At 45.5% G+C, this 14,404-nt stretch overlaps 1 protein-coding gene across 5 annotated transcripts in view; it reads left to right on the forward strand.

Moving 5' to 3' along the window:
• The window catches only part of KCNIP4 (potassium voltage-gated channel interacting protein 4), a 1,385,815-nt gene that overhangs the window by 1,165,072 nt on the left and 206,339 nt on the right, over positions 1 to 14,404 (forward strand). The window lies entirely within an intron of this gene.

The following is a 14,404-nucleotide window of genomic DNA, read 5'->3' on the forward strand; positions in this document are numbered from 1 at the left end:
TATATATATATATATACCGTATGTACTCGAGTATAAGCCGACCCCCCTAATTTTGCCACAAAAAACTGGGAAAACTTATTGACTCGAGTATAAGCCTAGAGTGGAAAATGCAGCAGCTACCGGTGAATTTCAAAACTAAAAATAGATGCTCCATACCGTTCATTATGGCCCCATAGATGCTCCATATAAAGCTGTGCCACATATGCTCTGCACCGTTCATTATGGCCCCATAGATGCTCCATATAAAGCTGTGCCACATATAATGCTCTGCACCGTTCATTATGGCCCCATAGATGCTCCACATAAAGGTGTGCCATATATAATGCTCTGCACCGTTCATTATGGCCCCATAGATGCTCCACATAAAGCTGTGCCATATATAATGCTCTGCACCATTCATTATGGCCCCATAGATGCTCCATATAAAGCTGTGCCACATATAATGCTCTGCACCGTTCATTATGGCCCCATAGATGCTCCACATAAAGGTGTGCCATATATAATGCTCTGCACCGTTCATTATGGCCCCATAGATGCTCCACATAAAGCTGTGCCATATATAATGCTCTGCACCGTTCATTATGGCCCCATAGATGCTCCATATAAAGCTGTGCCACATATAATGCTCTGCACCGTTCATTATGGCCCCATAGATGCTCCATATAAAGCTGTACCATATACAGTGCTCTGCACCGTTCATTATGGCCCCATAGATGTGCCATAGAAAGCTGTGCCCCATATACAATGCTCTGCACCGTTCATTATTGCCCCATAGATGTGCCATAGAAAGCTGTGCCCCATATGCAATGCTCTGCACCGTTCATTATTGCCCCATAGATGTGTCATAGAAAGCTGTGCCCCATATACAATGCTCTGCACCGTTCATTATTGCCCCATAGATGTGCCATAGAAAGCTGTGCCCCATCTATAATGCTGCTGCTGCTGAAATAAAAAAAACAAAACGACATACTCACCTCTCTTGCTTGCAGCTCCTCAGCGTCCCGTCTCGGCGTCTCTCCACACTGACTGTTCAGGCAGAGGGCGGCGCGCACACTAGTACGTCATCGCGCCCTCTGACCTGAACAGTCAGAGCAAGAGGACGGGAAGACTGAGTGGCGCCCGGCGTGTGGAACTCGGACAGGTAACTATGACATACTTACCTACTCCCGGCGTCCCTGGCTCCTTATCCCGGACAGCTGGTCTCCGGGTGCCGCAGCCTCTTCCTCTGTCAGCGGTCACCGTTACCGCTCATTAGAAAAATGAATATGTGGCTCCACCCCTATGGGAGTGGAGTCCATATTCATAACTGTAATGAGCGGTCCCACGTGACCGCTGAACAGGGGACGAGCTGCTGCACCGAAGACCGTGGGACGGGCAGGGGGAGCGCCAGGAGCGCCGGGACTAGGTGAGTATGCGACAGTCCTCTCTCCCCCTCACCCGCCGACCCCACCGCCGATCATGACTTGAGTATAAGCCGAGAGGGGCACTTTCAGCCCAAAAATTTGGGCTGAAAATCTCGGCTTATAGTCGAGTATATACGGTATATATATATATATATATATATATATATATATATATATATATATATATATACTGTATATACAGCAGTGTGTCATCATATTATAAATATGATGAAGCATTGAACTCTGTTATAGATGTAATTATATAATCCACTAGCTGTACTACCCGGCTTCGCCCGGGGTAATAACTGCTGTTAGCAAAATAGAATGTGTTAACAAAAATTTATTCTGCACAAAAAAAACACAAAACAAATAGATAGAAATGTAATTATTAAAAGGCAAAAACTAAGCTAATAGAAGCATTTTACAACATATATTTCAACACCAGAGATATTCCACACAGATTTAACTAAATTGGCCAAGTAATGTGAAGTAATCTTCTACTACTTATTCGAGAGCCTTTTGATAAACGACATTCTTAGTTTTTCCTTCAGGTGCAAAGACAAACAGATTTTTGGCTGTTCCAACTCTTGAACAGGCCACATAAAGTTGACCATGAGAAAAGCATGGAGATTGTAAATCTAAGCTAGCTGAAGAGCCCGGCGTTGCCTGGGCATAGTAAATATCTGTGGTTAGTTATAGCACCTCACTTCTCTTATTTTCCCATCACGCCTCTCATTTTCCCCATCACATCTTTCATTTTCCCCCTCACATCTCTCATTTTCTCCCTCACACCTCTCATTTTCCCCCTCACTCCTCTTATTTTCCCCCTCACTCCTCTCATTCCCCCCTAACACTTGTCATTTCGACCTCACATCTGTCATTTTCCGATCACTCCACTATTTTCCCTCACTCCTCTCATTTTGCACTCACACCTTTTCATTTTCACCTCACACCTCTCATTTTCACCTCAGTATATACATGTTTGTCATCTCCCTTATATATAGTATACACCTGTATGTCATCTCCTGTATATAGTATATACCTGTATGTCATCTCCCCTGTATATAGTATATACCTGCTGTGTGTCATCTCCCCTGTATATAGCATATACCTGTATGTCATCTCCTCCTATATATAGTATATACCTGTATGTAATCTCCTCCTGTATATAGTATATACCTGTGTGTCATCTCACCTATATATAGTATATATCTGTGTGTCATCTTCTGTGTATAGTATATACCTGTATGTCATCTCCTCCTATACATAGCATATACCTGTATGTCATCTCCTCCTGTATATACTATATACCTGTAGGTAATCTGCTCCTGTATATAGTATATACCTGTGTGTCATCTCCTTCTGTATATAGTATATACCTTTATGTCATCTCCTGCTGTATGTAGTATGTACCTGTATGTCATCTCCTCCTCTATATAGTATATACCTGTATGTCATCTCCTCCTCTATATAGTATATACCTGTGTGTCATCTCTCCTGTATATAGTATATATCTGTGTGTCATCTCCTCCTGCATATAGTATATACCTGTGTCATCTCCCCTGTAAATAGTATATACCTGTGTGTCATCTCCTCCTGTATTAGACCTCGTTCACACGTTATTTGGTCAGTATTGTTACCTCAGTATTTGTAAGCTAAATTGGCAGCCTGATAAATCCCCAGCCAACAGTAAGCCCACCCCCTGGCAGTATATATTAGCTCACACATACACATAATAGACTGGTCATGTGACTGACAGCTGCCGGATTCCTATATGGTACATTTGTTGCTCTTGTAGTTTGCCAGCTTATTAAGCAGATTTTTATTTTTGAAGGATAATACCAGACTTGTGTGTGTTTTAGGGCGAGTTTCGTGTGTCAAGTTGTGTGTGTTGAGTTGCGTGTGGCGACATGCATGTAGCGACTTTTGTGAGATGAGTTTTGTGTGGCGACATGCGTGTAGCAACTTTTTGTGTGTCGAGTTGCATGTGACAGGTTAGTGTAGCAAGTTGTGTGCAGCAAGGGAATGTTGCAGGAGCTGGAGCGGTGCCTGGTGGTGACGTCCCAGGGACATACCCCTTCTGTGCCATTCCGGATCTCCACATGCATTAACTATAGCCCGTACTGGGAATTTCTCCAGATTCTTCTACACTGCATCTCCGTTTTGCTATCCTTATCCGTTCTCAAGTGAGGCTTGACAAAGACCCACCATGGGGTCGAAACGTTACCTACTTACCTACTTTATACCTACCGTGGAGTCCCTCTCCTAATTGCCTTAACATTGTGGTGACTTGAATAAACTTTTTGCTCCTGTTATGCATTTAAAAAATCCAAACCTGAGTGCAGCTGTTTTCTTCAATATATGACTTTGTTCTCAACGTGTCTGACTTGTACTGTTCTGCTGATGCATGAGCTGGTTTAAAAATGTGTGAAACGACTAACAGTAATTGCTTTTGCCACTTACACTGCTGCTCTCCTTCTCTTCATCTCCTCACTATTGCACGTCCATCACCTCTTCCTCCTCGTCCTCCTCTATTTGTTCCTCGGCTCTTTCACCTTCACTAACCGTTTGTCTGGTACCATGAGCCCCCCTCGATCGCTGAAAGCCACCCTCCCATGGCACCCGCCTGTGCATGACAGTCTAGAAATTTCAGATATTGTTATCTTTTCCGCATCCTCTTCTGCTACCATGTCTACCTTTGGGACCACCACCTCCTCACGCAGACTATTCAACGTTTGCTCCGGCATGGAGATGACCAGAATAGTGATGCTGATGACAGCATCGTCAGCGCTAACCATTTTAGTAGCCATTTCAAAACTGTGCAGAATGATGCAGAGCTCCTTCATCTATGCCCAGTCCACAAGCATGATTTGTACCACATCCATATTGCGTTGGCCCAGGCTATGCAAAAGTACATGCTGCACCAGGCTTGTTGCTGCTGCCACAGTCGGTGCAACATGTGCATAATGGAATTCCACCATCTTGGAACATCGCAAATCAAATGGTTAATTGGTATTCTGAAAGATCTCTGTAGCGATGCAAGTCGATGACCTGCGGTGTGTGACTGTCAGAAGTGAGCAAACAGCGACGGTGCTTTCTGCAGCAGCGCATCCAGGCCGCGATATTGGTGGAAAAATTGCTGTACCACCAGGCTGAGGACGTGAGCCATGAAAAGCACATGTGTGAGATTGCCCAGGCGTAGGACCGCCACCAGGTTTGCACCATTATGACACACGGCCTTCCCTGGCTCCATGCTCAGTGGAGTCAGTCATTGCTCTAAGCTACCTTCACACATCAGGCTTTTTGTTTCAGGCACAATCCGGCAATTTTTGGAAAAAATGGATTCGTTTTGGGTTTTTTTACGACGGATCCGTTTTTTCCCATAGAGTTGTATTAGCGCCGGATTGTGCCTGATGGCCAGACGTTTTATCTGTTTTTTTTTCCGGATCCGTCCAAATAGTCGTTTCCGGCGGACAGAGAAAACGTCCACAGCAACGTTTTTTTTGTCAGACGAAAAGAACCGCACAGTGACGGAAGCAGCCAAAAGCACATGAAACGGAGGTGTGAAACAATGAATCCGGCTCCCGTATCCGGTTTTCAAAGCATTTTCCATACAAATCATGCAGATTTTCCGTTCTGGTCTCTCTCTCTTTCTCTTTCTCTTTCTCTCTCTCTCGTCCCCGAAACAGGATGTCAAAAATCCATGCGCATTAAAGAAGGCTGGATCCAGCTAAAAAACTGATCCGGCGCATCAGTTTTTCACAATTTGAGCCGGATCCATTTTTTTTTTACAAATTTGCCGGATTTAGCCTGAAAGCAAAAAACTGTTGTGTGACAGTAACCTAACTCGGCCTAGACAGCTGTCCACTAGGGTTGAGCGAAACGGGTCGTTCATTTTCATAAGTCGCCGACTTTTGGCAAAGTCGGCGTCTCATGAAACCCGACCCGATCCCTCTGTGGGGTCGGCCATGCGGTACGCGATCTAGGCGCGAAAGTCGTGTTTCGTATGACGCGTTTAGCGCCATTTTTGCAGCCAATGAAGGAGCGGAAGAGTGCTGACGTAGGTGTTAGGGGGCGTACAGAACAACAGGCATTTTTTTTTCGCGTGCATTACAGCGATGTGCAAAGTGTAAAATGAGCGATGTGGAAAATAGAGAGAGAGAGAGAGAGAGAGAGAGAGAGAGATTTAAAAAATAATATTAAAAAAATTTCTTCATTGGGTTTCACGACTTTGCACGGTGGTCGGCCGATTACACTCGACTCGACTTTTAAGACAGTCGGGTTTCACAAAACCCGACTCGACCCTAAAAAACTAAAGGTCGCTCAACCCTACTGTCCACAACTCTTTAGCTGTGTGACTGCGCTCACGAAGGCTTATTAATTTGAACACTGTCTGATTGCGGTGAGCCCTGGCTGCGCAGTATGGAGGTGGGGGGGATTTAATCTGCACTGTTGGAACGCGTGTCTGATTAAGGGAGAGGTTGAGGAGGCAGGTGGAGGCCCTGGGAGGAGGTGGAGGAGCAAGAAGCAGTGGAGGAAGTATTAGATACAGAGGTTTGTCACTCAAGTCTTGGGGATTCACAGACTTGTTTAGCAGCCCCTTGACCACCTGCCCCAACACCACCAGAGTCTCCCATTGCTTAGCTGTCACCCCACAGTTTGGCAACTCACTTTGAGCCCATATTCTTAGTTAATTTCGTGCGAAATCTGTATAGCACTTTTATTTACATCAGATACTGACTTTTTTCTTAATAATGTGATCAACTTTGGAGGAAGTTTTCAATGGTTGTCAACTCCTAGGATTGTCAGCTGTACCATAACCTTTTTATTATATGTGACACTTAACTCTGAGAGCAGCTGAATTCAATAGATACCTGTTTTTGGCTTATGCCTGATTTCTCTCTCAAAATAATAAGCTTCCTGACTTCTAGTGTTAAATTTAGCTTTGCCTTTGCGATGAGTTTACCAAAAAACACACACACAAACAAACTAAAAACTTTAGGCAAAATTCGACTACCCATGAGAAAATCTGCAATATATTTGGCCCAGCAAATGCTGAAAACAAACACATAAAGGGATAATACAATGTTAAACACAATTTTCATCCTTACAGCTGACAACTATTTATCCAGTTTTTACCCCTTATGGGCCGCTGCCCAGATTCCCGGGCTGATATTCCCCTTTTTTGGGATGCTTTTTTTTTTAAAGTTTTTTGTTATTTTTTTGGTATTATCCGTTTTTTTTTTTATAAATTAATAAAGAGTATCGTGATAGGGTAGTTTGTCTTTGTACTTGTGTCACTTGTCTATTACTCTTCTTATTTCTACTTGATTTAGATAGTTGTTCTGTGTGATGGGGCAAAAAGTGAGCATTTGGGGCCCAAGTTAAACTTTTGCCCAGAGCCCCACTTTGTCTGAAACTGGCCCTGCCTGGAACAACCAGGGAGGGCGGAGCTGCTGTTGCTAAGGCACAGCCAATCAGTGTTAGTTTTGTTTGTGGCCTTTTCCCCACGCTTACAGCTCAGGTATGAGCAATGCTGTAATTAGTGAGACAGCGCCCCTCCCCCACACTGACAAAGGCTGAAAGTAAAGGTACCGTCACACTAAGCGACGCTGCAGCGATACAGACAACGATGCCGATCGCTGCAGCGTCGCTGTTTGGTCGCTGGAGAGCTGTCACACAGACCGCTCTCCAGCGACCAACGATGCCGAGGTCCCTGGGTAACCAGGGTAAACATCGGGTTACTAAGCGCAGGGCCGCGCTTAGTAACCCGATGTTTACCCTGGTTACCAGCGTAAAATGTAAAAAAAACAAACAGCACATACTTACATTCGCGTCCCCCGGCGTCCGCTTCCTGCACTGACTGAGCGCCGGCCCTAACAGCAGAGCGGTGACGTCACCGCTGTGCTGTGCTTTCACTTTACGGCCAGGGCTCAGTCAGTGCAGGAAGCGGACGGCGGGGGACGTGAAGGTGAGTATGTACTGTTTGTTTTTTTACATTTTACACTGGTAACCAGGGTAAACATCGGGTTACTAAGCGCGGCCCTGCGCTTAGTAACCCGATATTTACCCTGGTTACCATTGTAAAACATCGCTGGTATCGTTGCTTTTGGTGTCAAACACAACGATACACGGCGATCTGACGACCAAATAAAGTTCTGAACTTTAATCAATGACCAGCGATATCACAGCAGGATCCTGATCGCTGCTGCGTGTCAAACACAACGATATCGCTAGCCAGGACGCTGCAACGTCACGGATCGCTAGCGATATCGTTTAGTGTGACGGTACCTTAACCCCTTAACGACCGCCGATACGCCTTTTAACGGCGGCCGCTAAGGGTACTTAAACCACAGCGCCGTTAATTAACGGCGCTGTGGAAAAAGTGAATAGCGCCCCCCAGAGTCGGATTTTCTCTGGGGTCTCGGTTGCCGAGGGTAGCCGAGACCCCAGAGAACATGATTCGGGGGTTTTTTACCGACCCCCGAGTTGCGATCGCCGGTAATTAACCGTTTACCGGCGGTCGCAACAAAAAAAAAAAAACGCGATTTGCCGTTTAATTTCTCTGTCCTCCGATGTGATCGCACATCGGAGGACAGAGAAATGTGGTCCCCGATGGCCCCCAATAGCCCCCCAATACTTACCTACCTCCCCCGGTGCTCCTCGTGTCTCCCCATGGGCGCCGCCATCTTTTTTCCGGGAAAAAATGGCGGGCGCACGCGCAGTACGCCCGCCGCCCGGCACCCGGATGTTCTTTGGGGTCTCGGCTGCCGGGGGTAGCCGAGACCCCAAAGAACATGATCGGGGTCGATTTGCACCGACCCCTGCTTTGCGATCGCCGGTAATTAACAGTTTACCGGCGACCGCAAAAAAAAAAAAAAAAAAAAAAGCTATCAGTTATTTCTCTGTCCTCTGATGTGATCGCACATCAGAGGACAGAGAAATAGGGGGATTCGGGGACCCTATCATACTCACCCGGGGTCCCTGGGTCCTCTTCTGTCTTCTCCTGCCAGCCGGCTTTTTTATCATGGCGGGCGCATGCGCAGTGCGCCCGCCATCTGCTGCCATCTGCCGGCCGGCAGGAGAAGACAAGTTGGGGCTAAAATTAGGGTTAGGGTTAGGGTTAGGGTTAGAGTTAGGGTTAGGGTTAGGGTTGGGGCTAAATTTAGGGTTAGGGCTAGGGCTAGGGTTAGGGTTAGGCTACTTTCACACTAGTGTTTTTTGGCTTCCGTCGCAATGCGTCGTTGGAGAAAAAACGCATCCTGCAAAAGTGCTTGCAGGATGCGTTTTTTCTCCATTGGCTTGCATTAGCGACGCATTGCGACGGATTGCCACATGTCGCATCCGTCGTGCGACGGATGCGTCGTGCTTCGGCGGACCGTCGACACAAAAAAACTACATGTAACTTTTTTGTGCGACGTGTCCCACATATTTCAGTGCCACGTATTTAAGTGACACGTGCCACGTATCAAAGTGCCACGTGCCACATATTTCAGTGCCACGTATCAAAGTGCCACGTGCCACGTATCAAAGTGCCACGTGCCACGTATCAAAGTGCCACGTGCCACGTATCAAAGTGCCACGTGCCACATATTTCAGTGCCACGTATCAAAGTGCCACGTGCCACGTATCAAAGTGCCACGTGCCACGTATCAAAGTGCCACGTATCAAAGTGCCACGTGCCACATATTTCAGTGCCACGTGCCACGTATCAAAGTGCCACGTGCCACGTATCAAAGTGCCACGTGCCACATCTTTCAGTGCCACGTGCCACGTATCAAAGTGCCACGTGCCACATATTTCAGTGCCACGTGCCACGTATTTAAGTGACACGTGCCACGTATCAAAGTGCCACGTATCACGTATTTCAGTGCCACGTATTTAAGTGACACGTATCACGTATAAGTGCCACGTGTCACGTATTTAATTGCCACATATTTAAGTGCCACGTATCAAGATTTTCCATGGAGAACAGACACATCCAGAGATATGTCTGCTCTCCACGGCTGCAGCAACACACTGACAGGAGCCATAGTTCCTGTCGGTGTGTCACTGCGCATGCGCGAGCGAGTTTACCGGCGGTCATTGACCCCGGCACTCTCGCTTAACGGCAGTGCTGCGTGGGAAAGTTCAACGCAGCTGTACTGCCGTTAACCAAGACGCCGGAGTCATTGAACTCCGGAACAGTACGCGATACACTGCTAGGAGCTTCGCTCCTGGCAGTGTATCGCCGGAGAGCAGCCGATCGGCGTGGGACACTCGTTTTATGGATTCTGCGGACAGGGAGTATGAATTTGGTTTATTATTTTTGGATTTTTTCCTGGAGGATCGAGGGCTTCGCCTACAAGTGTGCTGTTGGTGAGTATATACTCTGTGTTATATGTTGTATGTACTGTGTGTCATGTATGTGTATTGTGTGTAGGTGTTTTGTGTAACTTTACAATTGTGCTAAGTCGCCGGACACAGGGACAACTCTCCCATCCTAATACCGGATGGGAGTAGTAGTCCCATACGGCGACTTAGCACAATGGTGGCACTAGCGTCGCATGGGGACACACACGCACGCACACACACACACACAGAAGGACTCCATGCTGCTTCACTGGGGGGCGGGGGCTTCCCTCTTCCTGTCCGACGTCACGTCCGGTCCTGGGTGTCAACCCCTCCGTACAAAGACGCCGACACCCAGGACAAAGGCGCTGTGTGTGGAAGGTAATATGGGGCCCTAGGGGGATACGCAGACACGCCGCTGCGTAAAGAATTGACATGTCAATTCTTTTTACGCCGGCGTGTTTGCAGACAAAAGCGCCGCTTTTTTTGCGGTGTGTCTGAACGGCAAAGTGAATTTCTCATTCACTTTGCCGGCAGACGAAAATGACATTGCGCATTTTTGAAAAGCGCCCGCAAAATAGCGCTCAAAAATGCGCTATGTCTGAAAGTAGCCTAAGGCTTCTTTCACACTTGCGTCGGTACGGGGCGGTCGCAATGCGTCGGCCCGATGTACCGACGCACGTTGTGAAAATTGTGCACAACGTGGGCAGCGGATGCAGTTTTTCAACGCATCCGCTGCCCAGTCTATGTCCTGGGGAGGAGGGGGCAGAGTTACGGCCACGCATCCGCGGAAATGGCGGACGCGACGTACAAAAAAAAGGTTACATTGAACTTTTTTTGTGACGACGGGGGCTAAAGTTATGGTTAGGGTTGGGGCTAAAGTTAGGGTTGGGGCTAAAGTTAGGGTTAGAGTTGGGATTAGGGTTAGGGTTTGGATTAGGGTTGGGATTAGTGTTACGTTTGGGATTAGGGTTGGGATTAGGGTTAGGGTTGGGATTAGGGTTAGGGGTGTGTTGGATTTAGGGTTTTGATTAGGGTTATGGTTAGGGTTGAGATTAGGGCTGTTTTGGGGTTAGGGTTGTGATTATCGTTAGGGTTGTGATTAGGATTATGGATCGGGTTGAGATTAGGGTTAGGGCTGTGTTGGGGTTAGGGTTGGAGTTAGAATTGGGGGGTTTCCACTGTTTAGGTACATCAGGGGGTCTCCAAACACGACAGCCAATTTTGCGCTAAAAAAGTCAAATGGTACTCCCTCCCTTCTGAGCTCTGCCGTGCGCCCAAACAGTGGTTTACCCCCACATATGGGGCATCAGCGTACTCGGGATAAATTGGACAACAACTTTTGGGGTCCAATTTCTCCTGTTACCCTTGTGAAAATAAAAACTTGGGGGCTAAAAATCTTTTTTGTTGGAAAAAAATATATTTTTTTATTTTCACTACTCTGCATTATAAATTTCTGTGAAGCACTTGAGCTTTCAAAGTTCTCATCACATATCTAGATAAGTTCCTTAGGGGGTCTAGTTTCCAAAATTTGGTCACTTGTGGGGGTTTCTACTGTTTAGGTACATTAGGGGTCTGCAAACGCAACATAACGCCCGCAGACAATTCTATCAAAGTCTGCATTGCAAAATGGCGCTCCTTCCCTTCCGAGCTCTGCCGTGCGCCCAAACAGTGGTTTACCCCCACATATGGGGTACCAGCATACTCAGGACAAATTGGACAACAACTTTTGGGGTCCAATTTCTCTTGTTACCCTTGTGAAAATAAAAATTTGGGGGCTAAAAAAATCTTTTTTGTGGGAAAAAAAATATTTTTTATTTTCACTACTCTGCATTATAAACTTCTGTGAAGCACTTGGGCATTCAAAGTTCTCACCACATATCTAGATAAGTTCCTTGGGGGGTCTATTTTCCAAAATGGGGTCACTTGTTGGGGGTTTCTACTGTTTAGGTACATTAGGGGTCTGCAAAGGCAACATAACGCCCGCAGACAATTCTATCAAAGTCTGCATTCCAAAATGGCACTCCTTCCCTTCCGAGCTCTGCCATGCGCCCAAACAGTGGTTTACCCCCACATATGGGGTACCAGCATACTCAGGACAAATTGGACAACAACTTTTGGGGTCCAATTTCTCTTGTTACCCTTGTGAAAATAAAAACTTGGGGGCTAAAAAATCTTTATTGTTAAAAAATATATATTTTTTATTTTCACGACTCTGCATTATAAACTTCTGTGATGCACTTGGGCATTCAAAGTTCTCACTACACATCTAGATAAGTTCCATGGGGGGTCTAGTTTCCAAAATGGGGTCACTTTTGGGGGGTTTCTGCTGTTTAGGCACATCAGGGGCTCTCCAAACGCGACATGGCGTCCGATCTCAATTCCAGTCAATTTTGCATTGAAAAGTCAAATGGCGCTCCTTTGCTTCCGAGCTCAGCCATGCGCCCAAACAGTGGTTTACCCCCACATATGGGGTGTCGGCGTACTCAAGACAAATTGTACAACAGCTTCTGGGGTCCATTTTCTCCTGTTACCCTTGGTAAAATAAAAATTTGGAGGCAAAAAGATCATTTTTGTAGAAAAAATGCGATTTTTTTATTTTCACGGCTCTACGTTATAAACTTCTGTGAAGCACCTGGGGGTTTAAAGTGCTCACCACACATCTAGATAAGTTCCTTAAGGGGTCTAGTTTCCAAAATGGTGTCATATGTGGGGGGTCTCTACTGTTTAGGCACATCAGCGGCTCTCCAAACGTGACATGGCGTCCGATCTCAATTCCAGCCAATTCTACATTGAAAAAGTAAAACGACACTCCTTCTCTTCCAAGCTCTGCGGTGCGCCCAAACAGTGGTTTACCCCCATATATGGGGTATCGACGTACTCAGGAGAAATTGCACAACAACTTTTGTGGTCTAATTTCTCCTGTTACCCTTGTGAAAATAAAAATTTGGGGGCAAAAAGATCATTTTTGTAGAAAAAATGAGATTTTTTATTTTCACGGCTCTACGTTATAAACTTCTGTGAAGCACTTGGGGGTTCAAAGTGCTCACCACACATCTAGATAAGTTCCTTGGGGGGTCTAGTTTCCAAAATGGTATCACTTGTGGGGGGTTTCCACTGTTTAGGCACATCAGGGACTCTCCAAACGCGACATGGCATCCGATCTCAATTCCAGCCAATTCTGCATTGAAAAAGTCAAACGGTGCTCCTTCACTTCCAAGCTCTGCGGTGCGCCCAAACAGTGGTTTACCTCCACATATGGGGTATCGACGTACTCAGGAGAAATTGCACAACAACTTTTGTGGTCTAATTTCTCCTGTTACCCTTGTGAAAATAAAAATTTGGGGGCAAAAAGATCATTTTTGTAGAAAAAATGAGATTTTTTATTTTCACGGCTCTACGTTATAAACTTCTGTGAAGCACTTGGGGGTTCAAAGTGCTCACCACACATCTAGATAAGTTCCTTGGGGGGTCTAGTTTCCAAAATGGTATCACTTGTGGGGGGTTTCCACTGTTTAGGCACATCAGGGACTCTCCAAACGCGACATGGCATCCGATCTCAATTCCAGCCAATTCTGCATTGAAAAAGTCAAACGGTGCTCCTTCAGTTCCAAGCTCTGCGGTGCGCCCAAACAGTGGTTTACCTCCACATATGGGGTATCGACGTACTCAGGAGAAATTGCACAACAACTTTTGTGGTCTAATTTCTCCTGTTACCCTTGTGAAAATAAGAATTTGTGGGCGAAAAAATCATTTTTGTGAAAACAAATGCGATTTTTTATTTTCACGGCTCTACGTTATAAACTTCTGTGAAGCACTTGGGGGTTCAAAGTGCTCACCACACATCTAGATAAGTTCCTTGGGGGGTCTAGTTTCCAAAATGGTGTCACTTGTGGGGGGTTTCCACTGTTTAGGCACATTAGGGGCTCTCCAAACGCGACATGGCGTCCGATCTCAATTCCAGCCAATTCTGCATTGAAACAGTCAAACGGTGCTCCTTCACTTCCAAGCTCTGCGGTGCGCCCAAACAGTGGTTTACCTCCACATATGGGGTATCGGCGTACTCAGGAAAAATTGCACAACAAAATTTGTGGTTAAATTTCTGTTTTTACACTTGTGAAAATTAAAAAAAATGGTTCTGAAGTAAAATGTTTGCAAAAAAAAGTAAAATGTTCATTTTTTTCTTCCACATTGTTTTAGTTCCTGTGAAGTACGTAAAGGGTTAATAAACTTCTTGAATGTGGTTTTGAGCAGCTTGAGGGGTGCAGTTTTTAGAATGGTGTCACACTTGGTTATTTTCTATCATATAGACCCCTCAAAATCACTTCAAAGGTGATGTGGTCCCTAAAAAAAACATGGTGTTGTAAAAATGAGAAATTGCTGGTCAACTTTTAACCCTTATAACTCCCTAACAAAAAAAAAAATTGTTTCCAAAATTGTGCTGATGTAAAGTAGACATGTGAGAAATGTTATTTATTAACTATTTTTTGTGACATATCTCTCTGATTTAAGGGCATAAAAATACAAAGTTTGAAAATTGCAAAATTTTAAAAATTTTCGCCATATTTCCATTTTTTTCATAAATAATCGCAAGTAATATCGAAGAAATGTTACCACTAACTTGAAGTACAACATGTCACGAAAAAACAATCTCAGAATCAGCGGGATCC

The sequence above is a fragment of the Ranitomeya variabilis genome, chromosome 1, assembly GCF_051348905.1.
Source record: "Ranitomeya variabilis isolate aRanVar5 chromosome 1, aRanVar5.hap1, whole genome shotgun sequence".
In the NCBI taxonomy this organism is placed as follows: domain Eukaryota; kingdom Metazoa; phylum Chordata; class Amphibia; order Anura; family Dendrobatidae; genus Ranitomeya; species Ranitomeya variabilis.